Source organism: Hydra viridissima, unplaced genomic scaffold, assembly GCF_058129835.1.
Source record: "Hydra viridissima isolate aposymbiotic clone 2 unplaced genomic scaffold, HvirCarnegie_v1 scaffold_16, whole genome shotgun sequence".
NCBI classification, from domain to species: Eukaryota; Metazoa; Cnidaria; class Hydrozoa; order Anthoathecata; family Hydridae; genus Hydra; species Hydra viridissima.
In genome coordinates, this window is record NW_028324315.1 from 245022 (window position 1) to 251926 (window position 6905).

At 27.3% G+C, this 6905-nt stretch overlaps 1 long non-coding RNA gene across 3 annotated transcripts; it reads right to left on the reverse strand.

The window, feature by feature from the left end:
• Positions 1-3083: 3083 nt before the first annotated feature.
• Positions 3084-5363, reverse strand: LOC149877156 (uncharacterized). Of its 3 annotated transcripts, XR_016447798.1 has the most exons (4): positions 5199-5354; positions 4673-4777; positions 4123-4540; positions 3084-3418 (listed from the first exon to the last, which is right to left on the reverse strand). It is a non-coding gene; the product is annotated as an uncharacterized LOC149877156 (long non-coding RNA). The 3 variants fall into 3 exon arrangements; XR_016447800.1 differs by lacking the exon at positions 4123-4540 and having other exon boundaries at positions 5199-5353; XR_016447799.1 differs by lacking the exon at positions 3084-3418 and having other exon boundaries at positions 4224-4540; positions 4673-4826; positions 5199-5363.
• Positions 5364-6905: the final 1542 nt, after the last annotated feature.

The window sequence follows — 6905 nt, forward strand, 5'->3', positions numbered from 1 at the left end:
TCTAAAACCTTAAGTAGTTTAAAAAGACCAATATTATTTAACAAATTAAAGTCATAAAAGGAATGAATGAGCAACTCCACATATTTACTATCACCGGGGTTTACTCTCAAGGTAATTTCTTTTTCATATTTTTCTTTCATAGAAGTTTCATAAAGTAGTTTTTCAAAGAATTTACTGTTTATGCCCAATACCAACTTGTGAACTGGAAAACGAACTTCGTCATTGCATCTCTCAACCTTGTTATCTAAAAGAGGTTTAATATATATATATATATATATATATATATATATATATATATATATATATATATATATATATATATATATATATATATATATATATATATATATATATATATATATATATTTATACAAAGTATATAATGTATTGTTATAGTATAATAATACAAATACTCTTGTGCGTTTGAGAGTGCTCGATATTACTGAATAATAGAGCAATATTTATTTTGTTTCGGTTTAGTAACTTCAGAACTCGTTCTACCGTGATTTTAATTTGTAATTTTTAAACGGTTTTTAAGTAACGATATACACTATGGCTGATGATTGCCGTAAGGCATGAAACTCAGAGTTCCATAAAAAGGTGTTTTTATTCATTTTATACAAATAAATAAATAAATATATATATAAAAAATAAAACTAGGTAACTTAATTGAGCAAATTGATAAGATTAACGAGGTAAGGAATTTATATCACCAAAACACAGGACTTCTTTTTGTCCACAAAACGTGGTGTTTTTATATTTTTTCGTTCACATAGGAAGGGAGCTTAAGTACATAATAACGCTTCATTATTTTTACAGCACATATAGCGTATCTAAGGTCTTCAATTCGACCTTCAATAAGACCGTGGGAATTAAGTTTCAAGCAAAAAACATTGACAAACATATTAAATTAATATTTAAATGTTTTATTTTGTTGAGAGAAAAAGTAACAAAGCTAGAAATATTTACCGTTAGATTCACCTTCATTAAGTTTATTGATTTCGTCTGGTGTGTCCTCGATAATACGCAGTGTTATTTCGCTTAAAAAATTGTTTTTGTAAATGTTGCTGAGGGACTCAAGAAATCCTTTCTTCATTATGGAAGGCTTAAGAGCTGTTATGGTACCACACTTATGTTTTTGAAGATTCTTGGACTCGTTCATTATTTTGGTCCTATAAAAGAAGTAGCTCATGCGTTGTTTAAACATCACATGATGTTCATTTTTTATTATCGAATAAATAAATATTTAATTACTACTTGGTTTTAACTGAAACCAAAAACATTTAAAAATATTTAAAATATTTGAGTGGCATCCCCTTGCAGTGACTGCCGTGCTACTTCATTATCATATTTAGAAACTGATTTTCAGAGCAATTTCAACAGAAAAAAGAATAGAAGAACTTCTAATATTAATATTAGTTAGGAATGACATATAAATACTCTCTGTTAAACTACATTATTTATTTTTGCTTTCAAAGTCTCTGCAGCTTTTATAATTATGCAATGGTTTCTCTTTTTTGACGCAAATTTAACACAGTGAATATTTCAATAATAGTTTCAAATTCGTTTATGAAAATTGGAAAAAAAAAAAGATGTGCCTGCAAAATAAATATTATAAAAGTGAGTGCAAACACAAGTCGAAATGGTCGGATTATAGTCGCAAATCAGATAGATTCAAATGATTGTTTTGGAGTTGGGTTGATGGAGGCTTTGGTATTGAAGAATTCATTGAATAAGATCATAGCATTTTTTCATGCTCGTCATAATAAAAGATACATGTGCAACCTTCAAAACCATTTTGGGACCTTAGCTATTACGGAAAATAGTTGGGGGATGAGGGGTACAGCTGGATTTTCTTGATATTATCAAGTGCTACCAAAAGGATGTCAGGATGATTCAAACATATTTTCTTAAACTTTACCTTCAAATCAGAGGAGCAATCAGAAGCATTTTAAGTGGTATAATCATTTACCTTAAAGTATTTATATATCTTTAAGGTAGATGATTAAACCATATTAATTTTATCTTGTTTTATTAAGAAATGATTGAATTAATACCAGTGAAAGTTGAACTTTTGAATAGCAAGTTCAAACTTGTTGGCGTTGACTTTGTACTATAAAAACGTTGTACTATGAATAAAATAAAAAATGTGTCATCTATTGGATAGTCATCTAATGGATAGTCATTGATTGTCTTGTCTGTAGAGCAACACGAAAAAAATTCTATATTTAAAAATAAAAATCTGGTGGAGATTTTTTGATAACTTTTGGGCTGAGAGCACTCAAAAACATACTGTGAGATGCAAAAAAAAAAAGCCACACTAACACTTTTTCTTGATTGTAACTATAAAATGTTTAATCAAGCAAAACAAAAAAAATTGGATTTAGAAGTGAAAAATTCAGGACAGAAGAGGTATATTTATATATACACTTATATTTACATAAACTAGCAATAAGCAACCCGTAAAACGGGTTATGGTCGGTCTGTTAATTTATAGTGGCTGTATTCCACAATTTAAAGTTGCGAAACCATAACTAATACCCTTTTAGAAAAACGGTATTCAAATTTAAAAAATTAAACCATCTGTAAAGTTAAAATAAAAAGTATGCGGAGGTAAAATAATTTACCAATTATTTAATATTGAGTAATTTACCATTGACATAGGTCATATCAGTGTTAGGCAGAACCATTTTCCTCGATATTACCAAGTTCAACGCAATACGTTTTTAGTTACTGACTCAAAATAATAACACTTCATAATGCTTTAAATTGACGAAAAAGTGAAGCTAAATTCTTGTGATATTTTTTATAACATGAACTTTAATTTATAAGATTAATATAAAGCGAACGTTAATTATACATAAATTATTAACTTTTTGGTATCCCCTTGACACATGTTTCTTTAAAAAAGGAAACTGTCTTTAAAACGTTAAGTTCTCTTCAATATTTTGACACTAATAAAGGACCTTCCCTCCCCCTTTTTGCCGTTTTACCTTAATGGTGGTCAGGAGAGTATTTTTATTAAGAGTAGTCAAGTTTTTGATGAAGACCTTTTACCAGAATACCGAAATGTAAAACAATGATTTACGTGTATAAGAATTTTTTCTTTTTAACATTTATAAGAATTTAACATATATAAGAATTTTTTCTTTCCTCAAAAGTGTTGCAAATGCAAACTAAGCTAATTAATTAGTTAAAAACCTTATAAAATTTAAGTAACTCGATATTTGAAAAATGCGCTAAACTACAATATTAACCACCAAATTACGTACAGCAAATTATTAGGCTTAAAATAGAGAAAACTTTAAAAAAATTGAACTAATTGCATACATTTATATCATTTTAACTGACCAAAATTTACAATAAAAGGTAATCAGGTTTCTTTTTATAAATCGTATAAATGCGTCAATCGTAAATCCTAAAGAAAAAAAAAATGGAATTATGATACTATAATTACAACAACAACAAAAAAAACAAAAATAAAACACCGCATAAAAACTGAAAATCGATGTACCTATTTATAGTAACCCATTTTGACATGGCAGTTAATATAAACATTTATCGAAAATGTAACAATAAAATCTGTTTCGAAGTACAAAAGGATTAACAATACTATATATGTATATAAAAAAAAAAACCAATTTAAGATATAAATTGCATTTTTACCATGTTGTCTTGGCTTTCAGTAAATAAATAAAAGCAGTAAGTTCCAATAATGAAACAACCTATTATTCATTTTTTACAATAGTCACCAACATGAAGGTGTCTATTGTTAAAAATGAATACCAACACAAAACATCACAACAATAACATAACAATAGAATATTTACATCCTTGATCCTAAAATCCAGTGAAGATAACAAACCAAATTAAAATATGAAAGGCAAAATTAGAAAACCAATTTAAAGTTAACTATATCTATCTTTTTACTAAACATATAAATACATAAAAGTATACTTGTTTTTATGTTCAATATTAGTTATTCAATTATTTCAAATTTAGGACATGAAAACATCCTAGATTTAAAGATCAAGGTTGCATACTCTCATACACATTACGCTAAACATTAACAGACATTATTATGTGTTTTGAGAATAATTAAAAAAGGCTACACAACACAACCTAGCTCCAAAGCAGTAACTCCGCCTGGCACTAAATGCTGCCAAGTCACAACTCTGCTATAAGTACATCGCTTGACTGGCAAGGTTATCAATCTTTTCAATTTGATGAAGAGTAGCTTGTTCAGCTATTAGAAGTGGGACTGAGTGGTGAATGAAATCTTCCATCATAAAAAATTTCTATGTATTCCAGAAATGTAAAGGATTGTCAGGTTCACAAAAGGTCAAAATAATTGAAAACAACTGTCTAATTTTCTTTGGCATGTCTTAAAACCGCCTCAGAAAGAGTATTCTGCCATTCAGTGTCATCTTGCAACAGACCTTTCAAATCACATGCTACACAAAACGTTTCAAGGACAATACCATTAACAGTATGCACATCCTCCCAAGATGTTGCTCCTTTTGCTTGCAAAAGTAACAGTCTAAGAAAAAACTATTCTCCAGTTGGATTAACTTTATACATTCTTACTATCACCTTATTACCACCCCTTTATCTAACCTTCCATTTACAATGTTTATCATCAAATATAAAGTGATAAGGAATGTCTACATACGAATAGCAATATGCTCTTTCATTTTCAGTATTTAACTTAAACCATGCCATTAGGTGCATATCACGCTGAGCTGCACGATCTAAAGCCATATGTTCTGCTCCTTCTCTAAAATACAATAATTGATTTTCAGGTAGATGTTTACCAAGTCACAGCACTTTAAAAACACAGAAAGAACATAATATAAACATATGTACAAACTATAAGCACAATAAATGTGTTTAAATATGTATATAAGGTTAAATATATACTAATACTAAAATAAATAAATACCTTATATACATGTTTAAACACATTTTTAAAACAATTATGTAACACATATTAACACATACACAAACAGTAAAAAAACACTTTACATTATTACAAAAACACATTGATAAAACAACTATAAAGCACTTATTACCACATACACATACATATCAAAAAAGCATATATGCAAACAATAAACGTGTGCAAACAAAAATTTTAAAAATGATGCGAGAAAATTTAAAAAGATACAAAATATATATTTACAAACAATAATCTTTACCTTCTTTTTTTTCTTCATAAGAACTGTAATCCTCATAACAAAATTTAACCTTTACATACAATAACATGTGACATGCGTTGTTAGTGTTGGCACAAAATTTTAATTTATTTTTCTAAATTTTCTAAAAAAGAACAAAAATAGTTAATAGCATCACAGAAATTTCAAAGTATTAATATAACCCTTTTATGGAAATAGCATTAGTATAACTTTAAATAACATCCATACCCCTATTTTCTTTCTAAAAAATAAAATAATAAAAATAAAACTGCTAAAAGAAAAACTAAAACAAAATCTAAACGATTTAAAAAATTAAAATCCTTTCTACTTTAAATCCTTTCTACTTTATCTAATAAAAATTTTAATCCTTTCTACTTTATCTGATAAAAATGTATATATAACTATTTCACATACTTACTTCAATTATAATATGATATATAATTGATTAAGGTGATTCTTTATGTAATATATCTAAACTAATAATTAAATTCCAAAAGGAAAAAAGTTTTAACTTGCTCAAAAGATCTTTCTCCAATGGCCGCGTGCATTTGAAGAACGCGCTTTACCAAAGCCTAGTAACTAATTCAAAGCCTAGGAACTAATGACGAAACGACGTTGAACATTAAACGTTGAACGTTAAGCATTTCTGTAGGAATTATATGATGATAAAATCTTTAAAAATACGGAATAATATGGAATCATTTAATATTTTAGAAAGAAACTTACAGGTATAGAAATTGGACGAGTTATTGAAGCTGCTGACCAAGGGGTGTCTCATAGAAGCATTGAAAAGCGTTTCAAGCGGAAAAATATTCAACTATTAGTAGATTGGTGAAGAAATGTAAACACACTAGTAAAAACGAAGGTCCCATCTAGAAGCCATACTATCAATAATTCTTTTTTTCTTCCTGACCCAATTGGTCAGGAAGAAAAAAAGAATTATTGATAGTATGGCTTCTAGATGCGCAGAAGTCATAAGAAACAAAGGATGGTCGTTGAACTACTAATACAGCTAAAATTTAAAAAATATTTCACAAATCCTAATTCCTTTATATTACATGTAATATACAATAATATCATATGCATTTATATCAAATTTGCCGCATTACTTTTTTTATACCCAGCAAGCACAACCATACGGGACCCACACGGGGACTATCTGGGATGTCAAAAGGGAACCGTACGGGATTTTGCCGCGGGATCTACACGGGAACCATATGGGCAAAATAAAAAAAAAACGAAAAGTCTTTCGGCTGCTTTTTTCTTTTCCCCGTATTGACCCCAGATTTCTTCCAGATGTGTTTTAAATAGATCTAATTTATAGATTTTGTTTTAAATTTTGATTATTTATAATTTAAACTTTTTAGATTTTGTTAACAAACTCTAAGAAAATGTAAATTATAAATAATTTTTATATATAAACATTAAAATTTTAATGTGTATTTGTTTCATTTTAAATAAATTAAATGACCATTTAAATTGTGGTATGTGATTATTTAAATAAGTGGTAATTTGTATAATAGTAATAATAAAAACAATAATAACAATAACAATAACAATAATAACAATAATAATAATAATAATAGTAATAACAATAATAATAATAACAATAGTAATAGCAATAATGATAATATTGATAACAATAATAATAATAATATTAATAATAATAATAATATAATAATAATAATAATAATAATAATAATAATAATA